The 21688-nt window shown below is 43.9% G+C and overlaps 1 protein-coding gene across 2 annotated transcripts in view; it reads right to left on the reverse strand.

Annotated features, from left to right (window-relative positions):
- The window catches only part of egr3 (early growth response 3), a 39643-nt gene that overhangs the window by 9165 nt on the left and 8790 nt on the right, over positions 1 to 21688 (reverse strand). For both annotated transcript variants that reach the window (XM_037258583.1, XM_037258581.1), the window contains exons 4-6: positions 16587 to 16685; positions 4093 to 4138; positions 3760 to 3867 (exon numbers count right to left, since the gene is read on the reverse strand). The gene's annotated coding sequence lies outside the window, so the exon portion shown is untranslated. The remainder of the gene's footprint in view (positions 1 to 3759; positions 3868 to 4092; positions 4139 to 16586; positions 16686 to 21688) is intronic.

The following is a 21688-nucleotide window of genomic DNA, read 5'->3' on the forward strand; positions in this document are numbered from 1 at the left end:
AAAATCCTGTCCGAATCCAGGAAATCGCTGGCATTCCACTAGTTCCATTTGGAATAATTAAAAAAACAGCTGGACAGTACTGGAAAAGAATCTTATACAATGCGAGCCAACGATTGAAGCGCTCCAAATCTGTAGAGAGAATAGTTTCACAGTTGAGTCGGGCCCTGCCTCGGATCCCAACGTTACTGCGGACCAGCTCTTTTGTTGCCTCCGCTGTTTGCGGCTGTTTTCGCCATCAGGGAGGGAGACGCGCTCCACGTCCGCCGCCGCCGGCATCACAAAGGACATCTGGGAAAGATTCACCCGCCGCCGTCCGTTCGTATTGGAGGTGTGTTGAAGGCGGGCGATGATCTTTAATGATCAACTATTACGGCCGTTGATACAAATTACAATGAGTACAGGTGGAGCATAAAAAATAGAAGAAAAATGGCCGCTCTGTCACTCAGAGTGAATACGATGATTTGACAGAAAGGGCTCTGATCATCATGTGAGGGCAATGGAGTCCAGCGACCTGCCTGAAAGGTGGGCCACGGCGTTCCACGCCAGATAATGCGCCACCCCCGCAGGTGTGGAACAAGGCCCCTCACCCTCAGAAGACAATATCAGGTGGGGAGGGAGGGAGGGGGGGGAGGCAAGAAGCGTACTCCTGTCACTTGATGCCGGTTCATGAGTCAAGTGGCAGATTGGACTCTATTGACATGCACAAACGCGTTGACGTGCGTCGACCATTGCGGTGGGATGACAAAACCCGGCCGGCTTGGCTATCCGTCGGAACTTTCAGTATCGCTTGCGTTATCACCGGCTGGTACGAGCCATCTTAAAATAGGCTGCCGTGTGTTTGGAGTGCGGAGAACATGTTTCCACCGCTCCCATCTCAACGCTCATGGAAAGGACAGATAGTGGCGGACATGAAAGGTGATGTGAGCGTCTTCCTGCTGCCTCCGCTTTCGTCTCGCTCACGCTTTGGTCGGTCACACTTTGTTTTCCTCTCCCCCTCATTTAACTCCCAAATATTCAAAATCTCCATTTCAAATGACAGTCTGATCAGGACTATATATATACATATATATACGTATATATATATATATATATATATATATATATATACGTATATACGTATATACATATATATATATATATATATATACATATATACATATATATATATACGTATATATACGTATATATATATATATATATATATATATATATAAATAAATAATATAATAAAAGAAGAAGGTAAAACGTCAAAGTGCTCTCTGCCGCAGAAGCCCAAAATTCTGGCTGTGGCGCTCTGATTAATGGTAGAGGCCGTGGGTGGGTGGTAGACATGGATCTGCCCATTACCGCACTGCAACATTGCAAATGGCTTCAATTACTGTGGAGTGTGCTGAGCTGGCAGTGTGGGCTCGAGAAGGCAAGATGAGCAACACCATACAAGCCGCCCGCCCGCCCGCCCGCCCGCCGCTACACTGTCATTGGCGCCGTATGATCATCAGGTTCACATTTTGGGAACAAGGAATTGAGATTGTTGTCATTTTCAACCTTCACTTTCAGCCAATGACGTCGATGCCGGGCCCCTGAAAGATGAGAAGCCAGCCCCCCCCCCCTTTCGGCATCACATCCCTTTGCAAACCCGGTGGCGCTTGCCAAAGTGGCTAACAAGCATCGCGAGGGCCACGATGCCCAATGGCCGCCCCCCCCTACCCTGGCACGGGGGATTCCCCCATCATCTCTTCCTGGAGCCAAGAGCCCCCACCCCCCCTCTTTCAACTATCTGACCCATATTTATAAGTTGAACGCAGGAGACACAGGAGACTCCCACCGTTCCTCCCCCCCATTCGCTAAAGACGTTGCCCCAGATGAAAAGAAAACAAGGGACAACATGTTTGCAATCAAATTGAGTCAACCAACGACTGCGCTGCTGGAAGTGGAAAATGATCATTAGGAGTCTCCAATCCACCCACCCACGACTAAATGCTCTCCCATTGTAAATCACATCAATTAATGTCACGGGCCTGACAAATGCTCTCTGTGTCGCTGCACATGGGAGGGAGGGAGGGAGGGAGGGAGGACAGACGCTAATAAGTGAACATACTTAACGGAGGAGGTGGGGAGACATGGGATTCCCTCCGTCCGCTCGTGTGTGTGTGTGTATGCGCTTGTGCAGGGATAACCTTGTCAAAGCCAAGCGGAGGCCAGTCCAATTGCAGCAGGTGCGAGACAAAAGTCCTCCTCAAAGCGTGGCAGCAGACAAGTAGGCATGGACATCATCTCGTCATCAATTACCCGAGACCCTCTGTTTCTGCCTTTATGAACGGTGCAGAGTGAGGGGCACAAGTTCTGCCAAAAACCAAGCTAACGGGACCACTTCCAATTCATCAATTATTCACAAGTTGATTCTCAGAACCTTTGACATATCATTGCGCATAATAATAATAATAAATAAAAATAATTGTATAATTATAATATTAATTGGACTAATTGATATTAATATTAAAATATAGTATAAAATAAATTAAGAAATAAAATACAAATAATTTATAATTATAAATACAAATAATAAATAATGATCTTAAAAATACAATACCAGTAAAAATGGCTATTTTAACAACTGATACAAAATGTTTTAGGAGTAAAATTTGTAATTTGATTTCTTTTTGACAGCAAGAAGACTTTGCTGAGGAGAGGAAGTCATCCGGGTCAATTACAGCAATCCAGACGAGTAAATATGGGTGGGTTCAGAAGCTTCATCATGAGAAAGGGGGGGGGGGGGCTGAAAATGCATTCTTCTGTTTGCGCAAAAATCATAAAACAACAGCAGGTGATTATTCATGCTAAGATTTCTCGATATTAACCATGTTTGACATTGTGAATACTTGAAGAATCTTCTGCTCCTTTTCAAACCCTTCACACACATCAAACAAACAGCGTGCCGGCATTGATTAGTGACGTAGGTGTCAAAGCTCCGAAACAGCAGAGAGTGGCAGCTGCACTCATTCATGACTCAAACCGCCCTCACATCATCGGCCGGAACCCGAGCACAACAGACAGCCAGACACGCCTGATCGCGGGGTTCTGTGTATCCCGCCCGCACAGACCCACCTTTGGGGGCCAACAAGTACAAGAACCTCAACAAAATAAAAGAATTGAAATAACACCTCTTTTGAAACACACGCATCATGTTACGAATCATTGACTTCCAAATTCTCAAAGTTTTTTTTTTTTTTCAACCAAATGAAATGATAATTTGTAAAGTAAATTAAAAAGTGAATTTGTTTTGACCGAAAATGTCCTTGTAACTTCAAATCTGACCACTCCTGGCACACAATATTGACGCAACATTAAATGGTATGTAACAAATTGTCTCGCTGAAGCTTCCACCAACTAGTTGAGTAAATCAATAGCGCCTCTTGTGGACAAGTAGATGCACTGCATCCTTGAACAAGCTAATTGAGCATTGACATTATTTTCCGTCTCAACATTTTGGCGCCACTAGTTTGAAAGTACTCTTTTCACCTAAAACTTATTTGGCTTTTAAATTCAATCGACTTTCTTTTTTTCATCTCTTTAGGTACATCAAGGATGACCACTATCATTTCCAGTAGGCCATAAACGTATAGAAATGTTACATGATGTGCTTTCCGCGTTTGCTTTTATTGCTGATTCAACAACGTGTTGGCAGTCGCGTTGATTAGCCCTCGTATGATGGATGAGGTTTTAGGGGTCAGAGGGGCGGTGACCTCTGAGAATCATTACCTCTTGACGTCTGCGACCCGAGGGGCGGCACGTCCTGCGATTGCTTGAACAACAGGAACTGGTAGCGGTGCAAACCGCTATGCTGTGGTGGAGTTGGAGGAGCGTACTCTGCATTGGGAGGGGGGGGAGCAAAACAAAGGAATTAGCGGAGCGATGGCTGATGAATGCAGTCACACACGGCGATAAATGCGATTAGAACAATGAGGCAAGTTTAAGCTCAAATTGCATGATTGTCACTGCAAATTGAGTCAACTAAGACATGTCCCCCCCACCTCTCATTGCCTGTAAATGAGTTAAAAAAAATAGAATATTTAAAAATAAAAATATACTTACCAGTGATTGTGCGCCCTCTTAAGTCTCCATTCTTCAGTGAACTTCCCTATTCCAAAAAACATGTTGGTTAGCAGTGTTCAATGTTTCTAATAGGCTTTTAATGACTTTTTTTTCCCTTTCTAGCAGAATCCTGAAGATTTTTGTGCCAACACTGACTGGAATTTAGAACTGTTCCTAATTATTTCCATCTTGACTGAGGCTACAGTTCCAGCTCAAGAAAAATAGCCCCAAAGCTAACACGGTTTTGAAAAACAATTACAAGACATCATGAGAGCAGCAGGGGTGTGTCGATTTTACATACACGATAGCATTTCCATGAAGAAATCTATTGCTTGCCCAAGACTGTTGCACAGTACTGCATTTGTCATAAATGAAAAAGCTGCACCTAATCAATTCATATAAGGGAAAATAAATGTGTTTGTAACAGCAGGTTGCATCTTCATCAGATGTCATATGCACAGCCGCAAAATCATTATGCACATGTCAAGTTCAACTGGCTCATCCCGGGCCAGCGCACAGATGCTGCGCGCCATGCAAATTGCTGACAGGAACGTTTGTTTAATAGGCTTGGCTGCTCGCTCGCATCCTCGAGTGGGAGGAAAAGGGCTAAATATGTTGTCTGTGAAATGGCCCCAAAAGCACTTGAAGTAAACACGGAAGTCCCCGTCAGCGGCGCGGGGTGGGTATCTCGTCTCAGCAGCACCTGCCAGAGTCGCCTGTCTCTCCACGCGCAGGCTCCCCCCGCAGGGTGACTGAGGTACTGTGACGCAACACAGTGAAAGGCCGGCCGGCCGGCCGGCCACCAAGGGCATGCGGAATGAATGGGCTTTACCCAACCTCATCGGCTCAAACGCTAAATGAGAACAGCAGTCAAACCATGAGAATAGTGTCATTTCTTTTGACCCAGATGATCTTTACAAAAGTGATGAACGCCAACCACTTGGGAGGTTGCCAGTTAGTGGTTAGCTTGCTACGGCCCTCAAAGCTGCTCTACATGGCCACTCCAAGAGCCCATTAAGAGCCGGAAAAATTGGGATGACAGGCATTCTGCATGATCATGGATCTCTTTAAAAATGACACTATTGCAAAGACCATTTGAATCTCTTCAACCAGATAAACGCATTTGTCAATGACATAAACGTCGGCTCGCTCTTTTGTTGTACATCGGAGAAGATTTACGAAGGATTATACAAGTGAGGGCTTTTAAAAAAATAATAATTCTTGCGTGATGTGGCGTAGTCATTGTGTCAATAATCCTGTTCCTGCGCTAGCGTGCTAAATATCAAGTGCACGGCGCCATTGTGAACGCAATCGCGACTACCCGTGCGTTTCTGAAGAGTCCTTTCTGCGGGGAGAATTTTCATCATTTCATCCAGTGATCAGCGAGAACAAAAAGCTTTATTTAGAACAAGCAAGAGTCCCGAGGCCTGCAGGATGCGAGCCCGTTGCCGTGGCAACAGGTAGTCAACATTTGCGCGTGCGGCTTTGTTCTCACCGTGCCGTGATAATTCTACTCTTATACTATGTATGGTCGTTAAAACAACAGCAGAACAGTTGCAATTTAGCGCGACTCGAGGGATTTTTTTTTAATCATTTTTAGGACAGTTATGACAGTTCAGGGACGCTCACCGGGGAGCGATGCTCACACTCATCTACAGGACATTCTCACATAGTGGGTGGCCCACCTCAGGGGACTGTCGTGTGGGGGCGGGATGCAGATCGCACGGAAAAAAGTTGACTGCTCATTGATTGAAAGCTTCTTATTGAGTTGTTAAATGTTAGAAGAAGAAGAAAAAAAAAAGTTATAGTAGACTGTGTGATGGGTGTGTTGGGTAAGCAGACTATGTAATTTAAAAAAATAAATAAAAAAAAATTTATGTTAGTGGAGTCCAAACAAACATAACTTTGGGGGTGTTGAAAGTCCTCAACGTGCTTCACGGCTCCAAGAAAGCATATCGTGTATATATTGCTTTGAAATAAGAAAAACACACAATGTGACGCTGCCGTGCACCCTCTCATCGGGGAATACTTAACTCAGAGCCAGTGTAGGCGGTAGGAATCTGACAAATACGGGAAATAGAACAATTAAAATGATAGATAGCCTATTTTAAAAAAAATAAAAAATACATGGGAATAATTTTACTTTGGAAGTTGCGGCTTTAAAGCAACATCCAATTTCCAAAAGCAAGGGAACTTATTGACAGGTTTTATCATTATACAGCTGAAAATTTGCTGATGTCCACCAAGTCCACATTTCATTGACTCTGTCGGTCAGATGAGCAATGGTTTGAGGCAAGCATGCATATAACGTCCGGCAGAAGTTGCGGTTTCACCAGGAATACCCGAGCGCTAGCCCAACATCCCTTTTTTTCCTCTTCTCCTCTTGTGTGGGTGAGTACTTCCCTTTGTCAACGTGAATTACTCATGCATCCACCTCTTGCTTCTCCCCTCCCATGCACACCCACCCCGCACAAGCCCACACCTACGATAATCAGCACCCACATCCGTCTAAAGCGCGGCTCGGAGCGCCTCGTTCTCTCGTTCGCTCGCAGTCAGGCTAACAGACGGGGAGAGAGAGCATGACAGATGGTGTTCACAGCTCTATTTCTGAGGCTGGACTTGTAGCCTGCCTCCCGCCAACCCCGCCAATTCCACTCAAGCCAAGTGCTTGCGAGCGATTGCGCCTGCTTCGTCTTCGCCTGGGTGCTCATTCATTTGCAGGCTGGTGGCGAATTTAAAGTGACGGGGAAAACTCAGCGTTTACGTACACTTTGCAAAGAGTTGCCGTGGCGGAGGTCTCGCCGCGTGCTAACGCCTGCTAATGCTAATGTTTGGAGTCGAAATCGAAACTGGAGTGGAATCTGCCACTTGACTGAAACTGGATCGGTCTCAGGCTAATTTAACAATCCATTACTGGCAAGTACCTCAAGCTTGCGAGTCTTTTGGACAACGGCGTACGTGGCTAACCGAACTAGCAAAAATGTAGTTGAATGATCGTAACGACGCAGCGTCTCCCTAGGACAATATATGCTTTGGGGACCAAAAACAAAAAAAAAAAAACAATCGTGAACCCAACATCCACTTTTCCGTCTCCACCAAATCAAAAAACAGTTGCTAATAGCGTTTATTTGCATTTTCCAGTGGCAGACTACGTTAACCTATAAATGCCATTTGGACTCCGTATGATGTTGGAGCATTTATGCTGATCAAAATTCAGAGAAAATCACATTTAACGACATAAAATGCTGTCAGTTCCCTTAAATACATTTTTTTTTTTTACCCTCCGCAAATGAGAAATCAGTATTCTCGAATGTTGGCCTCTCTCTACAGGTTGCCCGTCATGTTATCTGGTGCGTTGTGGAAACGGCACCTAATTAGCTTTCATGTGGTGAAGCGGACTAAATGGCCATCAACTAAGCAGGGTGAATTGGCCCCAGTCAAGGGTGAAAAGCAGTGGGTGAGTCATTCCGGATCTGCATCGATGCATCAACAAATTAACCCATTTAACGATTGCCAGTCCGACTAATGGCTTTAGCGAAGGAACTCATTTGGCGACGCTAATGAACTGACTGGAAACATAAACAGTCCGGTTACTAAGTGAACTTGGGCGCCATCACCTGACACACCGCGACGTATCTCGTCTTTGGCGCCAGCTCATTAGTGGCGAAGGCCATTATTAGCCCAATCACTAGTTGAAGAAACTAGCCACCCAAAGCTATTATCGCCCTCATCTATTCTGTCTCATTTGCACACATTACAAATGCGCCTTGGCAAAATGGCCGTGCCGCTCTGGTCATTTAATCCTCAGAGAGCAGATTGGCCTGCGCTGCCCCGTTAGGCCAAAAATGAGTGTACGCTAATAAAACTAATCTCATCCAACATGAGAGCTAATGAGAGTATGGATGCTGATGAGGCTCTACTTTAGTACAGCTGAGGGGAAGCCCGAGCTTGAGTTCCCAAGGTAACGGTGGCTTGGAGTTGAGGGGGGGCAGGATGACTCACTTAAAGGGAATCCTGGATTCTGAACAAAGCTGCCCACACGGCCCACCCGAAGCTCCAGCGGGCCAACATGTAAACGAGACACCGACATGCACCGGCCCCCACCCCTCTTCAAAATCAACCCCCGCCATAGGACTTCCCACTGACGGGGGTGGCACAGAAAAAAAAAAATCAAAAAGATCTTAGCTCGTACCGGCCTACAACAACAAGCGGGTAACATGATAAGGCTTTGATGGGGATACAAAATTGACAACAGCCGAAAACAACGTCAAGTACAAACTTTTTTTACATTGTTTTAAAAGATCCACTTGCGACGATTTCCGTTTTTGATCGACACGGTGGGAGTGAAAATGAGGGCTATTAATGGCATAGATCTCGATTTAAAGTAGAGTGAGAACGGTGACACAAATGAAATGACTTTTGTGGGCTAAACTACGGGGGAGGAGGAGGACAAAAAAAGAAGCCAGAGAATGCGGAGGAGGGGGATAATAATGTAATTATTGAGACATTAAAAGTGATCAACAGGCGTGTAATTGACCGCTCAAGTTTGCCCAAGGTCAGTATATCCTTTTGACTTTGGATTCGCGGGCGGGCCAAAAGTGCGGAAACCACGTGACAGTTTGAGGAATTTATATTGAACAACAAAAACAATTGAGTTTATTTCAATTTCAGCATATTTGCTCAAATCAGCATTACTCACAGGAATATATTTACCGTTTTATATTTAACTCTAGTTTCATGATTAGAAATGATGTTTATCCAGTCAGCCGCATTGAGAGTAAAGTCATCCATCCCTCCAGTTAAGAGCAGGCAGCCATTTCATTTGTTTCTCTCCTCTGCCGACCGGCACAATTCAGTCAGTGTCTTTAGTCATTAACGAGCGAGAGCTGCCACAAAGGGATTTAAGAGGCGGCATTACTGTTTTGAATGGCCGCGTGCTTAATTCTTGTATTATAATTGAGGCAGGAGCGAGACAGAGGTTATGCTAACCGCTGGAAACCTGTCCCACTTCACAGAAAGGTTAATGAACCTTGCAAGTCCTATGGGAGATGGAGTATGCTGTTAATTTGACAAACGTGGGAAATAAATGCTTTTATGCTTTTATTGACGGTGACCAATAGCGGCCTTTTCCCAAATGAAAGGTTTTTAGTCTTTGCGGGTGCTTTTGCTGGGAGGCAAAAACAATCACGTGGAATGCATTTGCTGGAAGAAACTAAGTGCATAATTGTTTGCGTGGAACATTTCAGGCAAAAATGCGTCTTTATTATTTATTCCTATGGGGGGGGGGCGTATACTGCAAAATGTAAAGTGACCTGCTTCTCTTAATGTATGGAAATTGTGGACTTTTATAACATTTCATTTTAAAAGAAAACTGCACAGTATGTAGTATCATTTTAGTATCCACATTTTAGGTTGTAACTTGTGTTCAATTGGAGTTTTCTGCAAAAGTACAGAAAGGGGAAACTGTCCTAACCTTGCATACCTGCCTAGCCTGATCTCTCCTTCTCTCTCCCAGGGCTACTACAACGAGTGCCGCTCCGTCTCGCCCGCGTGCATAATATTTGCCGGAGAATGCTCGGCAATCCCTCTTAACCTTTGACCTTGGCTTATTGTTACCTGTGAGCAGCAGTATGGCAAACATGCAGTGAGAACACCGCGTAGACCTGCAAGCACTTTGTGTACTATAACTACGGAGGAGGGAAGGAAGGGAAAGAGAGAGCTATTTAATCCCCCCCCCCCCAAAGGAACTCCCCTCTCAACCCATATCGTGAACTCGCAGGCAAATCGTGTTGCTGGAAGGCACACCACACACACACACACACACACACACACACACACACACACACACACACACACACACGCACGCTGCTGTCTTTTTAATTTCGTTAGCTGAAAGAAATCTATACAGCGCGGCAGAATACGCCGCAGAGCCAAGTGAACTATACATCACCCTGGAATGTAAACAGGTTTCTTCTAGCAAGTGTAGCATAAAAATACCACATTGCAACAAACCTCTTGGCGATGATAACGGTCAATAGCGTAGATCAGAGGTCTCAGGAGATGTATGGTTGTTAGTCCAACAGCATATCAATAAACTGAGCAAATACGTAGAAAAAAAACCCCAGCAAGAGAACAATGCTAATTTTTCATAAATAGCACACAGCTGTATAATTGCCAGCGTTAAATCAAAAGCTGTTTCCGACACCGAAAAACAGTTGAGTACCGATACCAACTATCAGGGCCGATACCTGCCTTATCTCTTATCGATACATTTTGGGATCATTTTACCATCAGAAGCTAGAAATTAGAAGGATAGAAAATTGCCATTTTGGGATACACACAGGGGATTGTAAAACAATGACAGATCATTTCAATGTATCAAAAGTACTTGCGGTATCGGTGTCGACTCGTGAATTTACGACTCGTACCGGTATCGGTCTGAAAAAGTGCTATCGAACATCCCAAGTCAAAAATAACCCAAGGCGACCGATCGGCTACTTTGGTTGGATTGATAACCAATCAAATCAGACAATCAATTTAATCCTCAAGGATCAAAACATTAAAAATCCAATCGTAGCGCACGTTCGGAATGACTCAGTTCCTAACTTTTGAAATGAGACAGGCCGCTCTAACATGTGCCAACGTTGCCATTCATAGCTGTCATATTTAATTACAATGCCAAAATACATTGGCTGTGTGAGGTCCTTTGTCAAATCTTTGTTTTTTGTGGACAATTATTAACTGGCAAGCATGCCATATACTTACATAAGGGCTATTCTAGGAGAGCATAATTATTAGTGAGTTGTTTTTATCAGCATGCCTCACTCCCCTTCAACGTACTCGGAAAGACACAACTAAGTGGAAGCCATGGCCTAGACGACCCCCCACTAACGGTGACATTTGTGCTCGTGTACGCCCCTCCGGATCCCATGCAGGGATTTTTTTTTTTTTTCCTTCCATGTCAAAAAAGACAAGTTACAAGTGGAAAGGTAAGCAGCGATTGACAAACACGTACTCCACCTTGAAATATCAAATCCTATCCAGGGCCCAGCGCCAGAGATACTGCTTTTGACTCGGGGTGGGGTGGGGGGCATACGACAAAGACGACAGCTTGTGAGGGGGAACATTGTCTGCGGCTGCTGCGACTGGAAATCGTTTCAGGAAAGAAAAAAAAAAAAGGATTTGATGCACAATGCTCGTGGGTGTGAAGAAAAGGGGCTCATATTAAGAGAAGTGTCTATGTGCGCCGAGCGAACGGCGTTTAACTGCATTTGCATGGAGCACGTCCAATCTGCTCTAAAAATAACAAACATGTATATACATCGAGTGTGACAGAAGCCTTCCAAGAGGGCTTTTGAGGTTGTCCTGGTTTTCTTGGAGTCATCTGGATAGAACCAGGATAGCAAGCATAGGCATTTGTTCATATAGCGACGCAATCTTTTTGGCTTTAAATGTCTAAACTGAATCTGAACGAAGTCCGCTTCAAGAGAGTCGACAGTATTTGTGTGTGGACAGAGGATGGAGCGCAGGATTCTTATGTAATTCTCCCTTTAGGTGGCGGAGAACAGTGAGAGCGTCAGCCCACACTAGAGAGGAACGTGTTTGTTATTAACTCATTTACTGCCGTCCCAGTTAAAACGGACGTCTATATCCGTCAACGGTAGTGAATGAGTTACGTGTAAGAGGGGCCGGGACAAGTTCTAGGTGGGGCAGTAAAGAAGGTTGGGGAAGGATGTCTTTGGTGGAGATTCGAGCACATTTGAATATTTCCGTTTAGTGATTTATTTGTCCTTCGTGACTTCTTTTTTTTCCCATGCGGTTCATCAGCAGTGTGCTCATCAAGCATTGGAGGGCTGAGTGAGAGAATAATGAACTTCACGTGGTAGCACCTCTGACATTTACTGGAGTTTGGCTGCAGCTGACAATAGGACGAGCGCCACGAGCGGCTGTTAAGCATCTCCAGCTGGGCCTGCTATGTTAAGGACGATTGTTGTCCATGTTCATCAGGGGAACTTTTACATTTTAACATCCTAATGGTCATACCATTTGGAAACGGACCAAAATTTGGGTGGAAAAATGATTACTGCTGCAAATCTTGCAGGATCACTGTCAATGTATTGTTTTTTTGGGGGGGTGTAGACTTTTTATATATATATACTGTCTTTTTTTTGTCATTACACGACAAAAAACGACAGATCACCTGTGTCAAACTATGACTGTCAAGCCAAAGAAATGGCTACACAACAGCTTTTCAAATCAGAGACTAGTAAACACTGTTCAAGAGAAGAATGGTCATTAAAATTGCTCGGAAATCTCTATTTTCTTCAAAGTGAAGACAATTTGTCATTTTAGTATCGACACGTGAATTGGATGCGCAATTTGTCTTTGCGGGCCGCATAAAATCATCTGGTGGGCCGTATCTGGCCCCCGGGCCTTGAGTTTGACACCTGTGGCTGAGATTGAACTCATCGTGTACAATATAAGTTGCGCTGCAGTGTAACAAAGTTTACGAAAGTACACACGTCGGTTAGGAGCATATTTGGCAACTTTGGAAGAAACAAACAAAAAGAAAATTGTTCAATTCCTTCGCGCCCACCCCCTTGTGATAATATATGGATGTCCCGTAAGGTTATTTGTGTTTGCCGGGAAATGAAGTGCTCAACTGGATTAAAAACACAGCGCATATGTTTTGTAAATCTGTTTCCCTGGGCGTACGAGTAGCGTGAAGCAGCAGCTTGAGAGGGCAGACACTCTCATCATTAGCCGGGCGACGGCGTGCTCCTCTACCTGCACCGATCTGTGCAGCCAGGCACCGCTCTTGACGCCGCGCAGATGTTCCCAGCGCCAGGTGCAAAGTGGCAAAGCCGCTTGGTGGGGGAATCGTCAACGAAAAATGGAAATATCGTGCTGAATGCACAATAAGAGTTTAATTATGAATAATATCATTGGCTCTTTGTTCTCACAATGCTTTGGCTTGCCTTCGGGAAGTTGTTTTTGGCTACCTTATGGGGAGACTGCTGTCTGTCAAATAAACTTGGGGATAAAGTACAATGCTGTTATTTGCTCACGTTGTCTTCATACTCTGATGTAGTTTCATGTCTCCGCAAAAGATTTGAAACCAAAAAAGGCGTAGCCCGCTCTATACTTTGACTGTTAGCCACCTCCGAAAGCCAAAAATCTAATCTTGCATGGAGTAGAATACAGATAGGCTACATGATGTTATGCTAGGCTTGCTTTTTTTGCGATACCACCACAAAATGGCACCAAAGCTGGCAAATAGCAAAAGTGTGATGAGAACCCTAGAACGCAAAACATAACGCGCTGTGACATACGTTTAATCATGCTAATGCATTAAAATGCCACTAGGTGGCAGCACCGCTCACCATTGTTTGTGTGTCAATGTAAACGTTTTATAGTTACAGAGACATTGATGCTAGCTTTGTTCTATGTTAGCATTAAGCTAGCAGACCTTAAGACAAAATGAATGCGATTGCTCAAATAATCATTGAGGATTAATTCATTTTCCATGATTTGCTCGGGGAGGGAATATTATTTTTTCAAAATTAGAGCAACTTGGAAATCATCCATCATCACTGAGCTGAGATTGTGTTCGACTATAAAGGTTCCGGTGAGCGACACGTAAAAAGCACTCATCTCCGTGATCTGTTTGATTTTGCGCCACATAGCAAAATGGTGAATAAAATAGCAACACTAGGATACACGCCTAATAGTTTGCATTTTCAGGACATCTTGAGGTGTGGAGCAGATGATCTCTGCAGGCCTCACAATTCCCAAACACCAAGCCAGCTGGTCTGAGACAATCACAATACTTCACTGTTTGCCTGACCAGCAGCAGAACACAGGCTCTGTCGCTCCCCCGGGAGCCCATACAAGAGAGATGCATGTTAAAGCATGCATATCCCTCATGCACCATATTAATGAGCACAGCATGCTTCGCCATGAAACTGTCCAGCTGTCTTCAAACAGCCACAAAGACAAAGTGCTACAGCCTGTGAGAAGTGAATTCAATTGCGTACTAATGAATTTTCGAGGAATTATTTTGCCCCAAAAAATTAACAGGGCGGGGGGGAGCTCACTTGCATAAATTGGAGTCATTATCCTAATGCTAACTTGAAATCCATGAAAAACCTCAGGCTCCACATCCTTCTTAAAGAGGATTTGACAGCGATAATGAACACCTTGGAGCGAGAAAGAGCATTAAGTGAAGCGCAGTTCATATTGCATCAGTTTTGACTCACAAGCCGCTGAAATGATCAGGAGAGTATTAACAAGACCGAGTAACAGCAAGTTCTGTATGCGCGCATAAGCTGCGTCTATTCCGAAACTAATGATTTACTTGTTAGAGTAATTATCGCTGTGAGACATGCTGGAACATCTGCATTGATTTAGAGTCTGGAAGGCCAGTGAGGGGGAGGGAGGGAGGGAGGGAGGGAGGGGGGGAGGTTTCGACAATCTGGATTTCTCGCTTAAGAGAGCAAGACAATCTGTTGATGCTTATTTTGGTAATTAACCATAAATTGATGGGGAAAATGTGTACTCTGCATTTGAAATGGCTTTGACAACATCCATCGCTCCATTTATTGAGAAAGCTTTTTAATATCCAAGTTAATGCGCATCCGGATTGGCTTCGACGTACCAGCGTATATTCTTTATGTTTTGTAAAAATGGTGCTGTTCCTTTTATTTGAACTTTCAAGGTGAGCATGAAGTCAGAGCCAGGTAAACCCATTGTCCTTGTTCTGCTCCTTTTGCCTCTAATGAGGGCCTGTTGTTCAGGCAAGCCTGACCTCAATTCATACCGGGCTGAATTAAGAAAATCTTTACCCTTCATAACTGGAGCTATGGATAAGGAATAGCGATTAATTATGGCAACATCTACAAAGTACTGCAAGCTGATGTGACCTTGGACTGATGAATGCATCTACTGTAGAATGCAGGTAACAAAGGCAATTCAATTTTGTGATTTAAAAAAAAAAATTAAAAAGTAAAGAAACCTGAATTAGCTAAATGCTCATTTTCATTACCAGTGGTAATATAATTTATTTAAAAAAAAAAAAAAAAAAGTAAAGACACCTGAATTAGCTAAATGCTCATTTTTATTACCAGTGGATAATATATATATTTTTTTTTTCATACAACGTGATCTTGACATAATGCTGCATCTATCTCTTTTCGCTTGACTTATTTATTAAGAGAGCCATCAGTGTGAAATAGAATCCCATGCACACTTTGGGGGAGGGGGGGGGGGGTTACATGCCAAACCTGATGTTGTGTGATGTCACAGAGTGACACTGGTCAATTAAACACCTCCCACTAGTGGTTAGCATCACTCAAAAGGCTCATTAACCTTCCTGACCAAACAGCAGTCACCATGAGGAAAAGCGCGCCGTCAAAGTGGCCGAGCCCCGCATGGGCAGCGCGGGTCAACACCCACACAAGTGACGTGGAAGTCAATTGTTAGAAAGACCACGTTGCTCTCGTCTGTCTGGGCACTTTCTTTAGTTGCACGTGCTAATAGCCAAGGTGACGCTTATTTTCATTTGAGTAAAACATGCATATTTTTTGTCCATCAATGAGCCAAGGTTATTATTTGCAGGCTTCAAATCAAGCACAAGCGCAGCTCTATAAATCATAAGCGCGCTATTGAAGCCGAATGGCAACAAATAACATATCCCCCATGCATTACATTTGGATTTTTTGAGCGTGGAGTGAAGTGGAATGAGAGCAGCCCAAGCGCCTTTGTGCGTCTTGCTTTTCAGACCACTCGTCTTAATCTATGGAGTTGATCGTCTCCCGGTTCGCTTAGGATTTAAGAAAGAAAAAAAAAAAGTCGACAAATATTGGACGGAATCAGCAACTCAACACGCATTTGCAATGTGAAGACACAAAAACAAATGTATAAAAAAGGAGCGAAATAGGAAGAGGGGAAAAAGGGGATCGGAGCCGTGCCCATTTTTGGGGGTGTAAAATATGGAGAAGTGTGGATCATCGGGGGAGCAGTTCTGCCTGGGGGAACAGATGAAGGGAGGACACTGTGCCAAAATCTCTCCACTGGAGGGGAGGGGGGGCTGGTGGAGGAGCTCTACGGGAGAACGAGTGTGCGCCTCGCATGCCGCTTTCCTCAATCGCAGTCTCGCACGCCTGCGTTGACACGTCTCGGGCCGTGTGCAGCGAAAGGGAAATTGTTGCTGACAGGCCCTTGCAAACTTCACAGCCATTTCGAAAGACTTACTCCCACACTTTTGTCACAGGCGTTTATTGCCGCGGATACACCAAACCAAAATTTGTTCGCAACTTGGCATCCTCTTTTCATCAAGTTGAGCCTCGGGACCATTCGTCATTTTTCGGCCCCGGCGCGCATTCAAATGCGAGTCGGGGGGGGAAAATGATCAAAACACACAATAAAAAAATAAATAAATAAATGTCCGATCACGTGATCAAAGTGTGAGAACTCAAAAAAAAAAAAAAAATTACCTCAACATCTGTGACCAACCAGTGCCTCCAGTGAGCCATAGTTGGTGAAGCGTGACTTGGAGCGTCAGGATCAACCATCATCAGAAGGTACTTCTCACCCTGCGAACAACAAAAGCGCAATTTCATCATCATCATGCGTTGGACAAGTTACTTCCAAAAAGTAATATATTTCAGATTAACAGTTACTTCCATTTGAAATGAATACGTTCTTTTATTGCAATATCAGCATCTGTGCTACTGAATGATGAGAGAATAATACCAATGTGATTTCCCGATTCACTCTTAGGCTGAGTTGACACTTGTCACATCAGTTTTGGTTACTCCCACAAGTTGGCGCCTTAGTTTCGGTGACTGGTATCGGCTGCCGTCGTAAGTATCCGATACGTAGAAATGAGTATTGGTACTTGCCCATCCATAGTTACACTTTTTTTCTTTGTCAACACCGACACCCTTGACCAAAAACAAAAAAAAAAGCCGCAGAAGATATGTTTTTCAGGGTGACACTCCAAATTGTTCCACTTTTGAGGCATTCCGCTTTAGAGGTTGGGCCGTCTTCCCAAACTTGGCATCGCTCAGCTTGGCAACCAAACTATTCCGCCAATTCCAAATCTGATAAAGCCAAATCCTTGTCGTTCGAATGATCACAGTTAACTTCCTGCCACTTACCAACTATCTTAATACCCCTCAATCTGTCATTGGATAAAGTGAGAAAAGCAGCATCTCAACTGACACTTGATCACACTTATTGGAAGCTGATTTGGCGGCCTAATTGCCGGAACATTTTCATTCTGTCTGTCCCTAAAAGTTACAGACTTATGCGAACAGATTGAATTATTGCAAGAGCACATTTGTCATCTCTGGTCCTACGCCCAAAAGCTGCCAGACCATATGATCGTTTTTTTTTTTTTTATTATAAATGTTCACTTCCTCTAGGAAACCGATATATTAATCGTGGCTGCTTCTCTCAATGATGCTCTGAAAAAAAAAAGATCTGTTTGTGTCAACAAGAAGTTAAATTCCCCGTTTGTTGTGTTCTACGGAGCCATTCTCAGAATTAATCCAAATCCAATGTAGTCGCCTATGCTCAAATAGCAGTCAAGCATTTTTTTCCCCGAGATGCTCATTTTGAGACGGATTCGCTGCCTACCTGACAAGCGGTAATAAGCGTAAACAACTAAGCCTAATAATAGGATAATACCGTAGTCTCAACGATAGCGCCTGCAGGTAACATGCAGACAGACGGGCAACAATGGAGCCTCCTCCACAGCCTGTCAAAAGTGACTCCATATGAGTGACCCCCCCGGGCGGCTTACCAACCATGACCTGTTGCCTTCTCACCAGTTCCGTAATCCTCATTTGTACGCGTTTGCTACCAGGCAAAGTGATAATGGACTTTTTTTTTTTTTTTGAAGTCTGATGTGTTCATAACACACACTTTGAATTAAACATGACTCCCGGTCACAATTATCATTCAAAGAAATGGCCATGTATAGCATAGTTGATGAACATTCATCATGGATGGAGACAAGGTGTTTCTTAAAGCTAAATTTAGAACACTTGGAATTGTTTTGACAACTAATTCCTGATGCTTTCTGGGCACGTTAGGCTGTTGAATTTCTACCTGTTAGAATTTCGCCCGGTCCATCTGGCACGGGCGGCGAAAATATAAGAGAGGATCCCTCCGTGCTTGCTCTTCACACATTGTGGCATGTACCCTTCTCTCTCTTACACGAGGACATTTTTTTTTTCCTCTCCATCTGTCAAAATCCACATTAATTGCGCACTGATATGTGTGAAAGACTCCAGGGAAAAACAGATGCATGCTTTGCCATCTGAAATAATATAACAGGGCTCAAACCAACTCAACGTTGTCTCCAAATATGTTTGAGCGAGAGAGGTGGGTACTGTACGAGCAAGGGCAGACTTAAAAAAAGAAATACAAATACATCATGGAACTCCATTTGCTGTCACTATTGTTACTAATGACAAATCAACATTGTAAAGGCACACGTATTCTATTTCTGGCATTCCAAAAGTATGCGTATGAGGTAAACTGAGAACTAAATTGCCCATAATGTGAATGTTAGTTTGTTTATATCCTCCAACTGGCTGCCAACCAGTCCAGGGTGTGTATCGCCCTTGTCAAGCATAATTGGCGACAACTGACCTGGGAACACAATGATGCAACTTGGGGGACCACCACCTAAAGTTACCAGCTGGCTGGAAAAAATAAATAAAATGAAAATTTCAGCCAAAACATATCCCGTAAGAGCCAAGGTTTGCCTAAGAACGTGAAGGATATGCTTCCGCATATAGAAGCTCGCATGGTGAAAAAAATGAGGATTTGTGCGTATGAGCAAATAAAGCATATTAATCACCTGCGGGATGCACCATTACCAAGCTTAAATTCTCTCCTCTAAATCACTTAAAAATATCCCTATGAGGCACTTTTGAGAGCTCGAAGGTGTGAAACTGACTCAGAAATACAGTGGAACCTTTATTAAAGTGGAACCAATGTTTCACTTTCAACTTCTTCCAATTGAAACGTATTTCACATTTAAATGCAAATTATAATTAAAATGATTCAAAATGTTTCCATCGTCCCATTTTTTTTCACCTTTCATCACACAAGTATAGCATATAGAGAACAACTAATGTATAACAAACACTCATCTCAAATCATCTCTCCCCATTGAAACCAATGTCAATGCCGTTAATCCGTTCTGACCACGACGTATGTCTCCTCTTCACACATGGCGGTTTGAACTCTCTAGAATTTCTTTTGTGGCTTTTGACTGAAGGTTGCACCGTATTATACTCGATGATCAATATGTTCTTGGTCTTGCAGCCTTTATTGCTACACCGTAATGACCCGACGCCACTGATAACTACAAAAAAAGAACAAAGCATCTCCGGATGTAAACCCCTCGCTTACCTTTGAGTGAACTCTGCTGGGGATGAGAATCAGAGAGTTGTCTAATCGCTACCCTCATAGAACGGCCTCTGCTATCGAGCCCGGTTCTGCCGACTGATGACACCGCGAAGAGCAATAGCGAGGCAGCGAGACGAGGAGAGGGATGGAGGAAGCCCCTCTGCGAGTTTACAAGTTCACGCTTTATCCCCGACCCTACAGCAAACAGTGTCGTCCGTGTAGCTGCCTATTAATACACCCGTTGCTTCATCCTCCCTCCTCGTCGACATCGGAACCAGCGGCGTTTCATTTAATGGTTAACCGTACGCACACCGCTCGACCCGGAGCTCGGCAACGAAATCCCAGTTTAAGACTCAAAAACATTTGAACTTGTTTGGTAATTAACAGGTATCTGTGTTGTGATTAAGAGACAGCCGAGGCTTAACAAGCATCTGATGCAGCTTAGAGCGAGGCGGAAAGATCGATCTCTTCATACAGAAAAAAATTTGACATGAAAACACCAGATGGTAGGTAATACGGTATTTCATATGATGTATCTGGAAAACTCGTACGTTAGCATCTCAAGGCGCCGCTCTCGATCTGGCGTCTGATTTTGGAGACGGTAGCGAGAGCAGAGGTCACAAGATGGAGTTAATCCTGGTGGTTCTGGTCAAACGGGTCAAACAGGCAGCGGTAATTGAATCCCGATCAAAAATGTGGCCTGAGAGGCAAAAGATGAAACGGAAATGGAAGAGGTCACTCAGTCACCTTACGGGTGAGACGCTCCTCGTTTTCATTAAGAACGCTTTTGTACTTGGCTTGAAATTGAAGCGATGGCATTTCTCTGCCCCAAAAGATCATGCTAATTGATCATCCCTTTTACTAAATGATTGTCAATATGGGATTCAATCCTCTTAAACCCGAGTATTGACACAACTCGTACGCAAAGAGAACAAACATCAGCATGTTCCTTAAGTGCCTCGTGCGGCACGGCTTGCTCGCTACCTACAAACCTGCCTATTTTTAAACTCAGCCTGCCTCCTACACAGGAGCGGAGTGTGAAGTGGCTTATAAATCCACACTTTGGAAGAGCCACATGGTCAAGGGAAAGTCACATGTTGACATAAAAGCTATAACGTGGGGCCCAAAACAACAGAGCTAATAGACTCCCTCGCGCTATATTAGCCGAGCGTAGCGGTGAATTCGGAGGAGGCAGCGGTTCAAGAGGAATCACGAATCATTCAATCACTCATACTCACAACGCGTGACGCATCGACATTCTCGTAAAAAAAAGAAATCAATTATATCACTGTGGATCTAAAGTTGAGTATCGGACTACTTGGATAAATTCCGTCTGTTTGTGCATTCTGAGTAGCGCTGGCATAGCTAACATTAAGATGCTTCACAGTGTGATTGAAGCTTTTTTAGGGAGGGAGGGAGGGAGGGAGGGAGGGGAATTAGTATAAGGCCTCGGGAACAATTTCTGCATTTCTCTCAACACTGACGACTTCTTTCACCACAGCCGTGCTCATGTTAAGCTTATTAGTCACCCTGGATGCCATCTTGCTAGCTGTGGCTTCCGCCACTTTCCGGTGGATGCTTTACACACCTACTCACTGCCGCGAAAGCGAATCCCTGCAAATGCCTTGCACACGCTCCAGCACGGTAAACGCCACTAACAGGTACTCAAGTGGCAACGCACAGGAATGTGAATTTCATATCCCGCCATGCTAAATGAGGCCGACATATTTTTTGACACATATTGGTAGTTATGCTGATCAGGACGCAGTACATTCAAACAGGGAAAATTATAGTGTTTTGGACTCATGTCCATAATTACGCTGTCAAGCAAGCAGCATGTTATGAAGTCAAAGTGTGCTGTTCCATCAACAACTATTTATTTTTTTTCTTTTTTCAAAAGCCACAATGACTTCAGAAAGAAAGTCGTCATACAAACTTATTAATGTGATAAAACTTACGGCCTGTGGGCCATGTATGGCATTTTCTCTGTGGAGTTTTTCTGTGTTTCAGTTTCCTAACAAATTCCCCAAAATGCGCCTGTTAGATTAATTTAAGACTTTTCGCTTAGCTATATTTGCCCAAAGTCAGCTGGAATGAGATCCAACTCACCTGCAACCTGAATGACAAGTGGTACATGGGCTCCCTCTAGTGGTGTGTGAAAGAATCATTG

This window comes from Syngnathus acus, chromosome 9, assembly GCF_901709675.1.
Source record: "Syngnathus acus chromosome 9, fSynAcu1.2, whole genome shotgun sequence".
Lineage (NCBI taxonomy): Eukaryota > Metazoa > Chordata > Actinopteri > Syngnathiformes > Syngnathidae > Syngnathus > Syngnathus acus.